The sequence below is a fragment of the Chrysochloris asiatica genome, unplaced genomic scaffold (assembly GCF_000296735.1).
Source record: "Chrysochloris asiatica unplaced genomic scaffold, ChrAsi1.0 scaffold00147, whole genome shotgun sequence".
Lineage (NCBI taxonomy): Eukaryota > Metazoa > Chordata > Mammalia > Afrosoricida > Chrysochloridae > Chrysochloris > Chrysochloris asiatica.
In genome coordinates this window covers 5,563,654-5,564,518 of record NW_006408665.1, presented here as the reverse complement: position 1 = coordinate 5,564,518, position 865 = coordinate 5,563,654, and the positions used below count along the sequence as shown (strand labels likewise).

At 39.4% G+C, this 865-nt stretch overlaps 1 protein-coding gene and 1 pseudogene across 1 annotated transcript in view; one reads left to right on the top strand and one right to left on the bottom strand.

The window, feature by feature from the left end:
- LOC102826047 overlaps window positions 1-641 on the top strand; it is a 5,148-nt pseudogene extending 4,507 nt beyond the window's left edge.
- The window catches only part of SLC27A6 (solute carrier family 27 (fatty acid transporter), member 6), an 82,579-nt gene that overhangs the window by 40,579 nt on the left and 41,135 nt on the right, over window positions 1-865 (bottom strand). The window lies entirely within an intron of this gene.

Sequence of the window (865 nt, the reverse complement as noted above, 5' to 3'; positions counted from 1 at the left end):
TTTGAAGAACCTGAAAGAACTCAATGTGAGTTTCAACCTTCTGAAACAGATCTCCAGAACTAGGAGACTGTGAAAATCTGGAGAGACTGGATTTTTCTGGACATCTAGAATTAACTGAGCTTCCCTTTGAATTAAGTAATTTAAAGCAAATTATATTCATAGACATCTCAGCGACTGCATTTTCCAGTGTCCCAGTCTGTGTCCTGCGGATGTCTAATTTGCAGTGGTTGGATATCAGCAGAAATAACCTGAATGACCTGCCACAAGATATAGACAGGTAGCTACTTGCCTTTTGAAGGCTGGAGGAATTGTAAACTTTCCTCTTGTATAAGAACAAGCTGACTTATCTTCCTTATGATTTGCTGAACCTGAAGAAGCTCTCCTTGTTAGTCGTAAGTGGGGACCATTTGGTGGAGCTCCCAACTGCCCTTTGTGATGCATCTACACCTCTCAAATTTGGGAGTCTCATGGACAATCCCATTGAGAACAACCAGTGCCATGATGGTGATGAGGTGATGGAAAGTGAGCAGGATCGCCAGCATTTTGATAAAGAATTTATGAGAGCCTAGATTGAAGATCTTAAGGAAAGAGAAAATGTTCCCAGCTATACCACGAAAGTATCTTTTAGCCTTCAACTTTGATATCACCCATTGAAAGACTACAAAATCATGCTATCTTGTAGCATTACAAACCTGTGTGTTATGGGTCCTGTCATACAGAAATAATAGATTATGGTCATGGATAAAGTCTAGAAGTGACAATCATCATTGTTAGGCAAGTGATATTTCAAATTTCAAATATATGAATACCTTCTTCCTTGGACTGGAGAACTGGTAAATGGGTGTTTATGTTGATAACTGCAGGT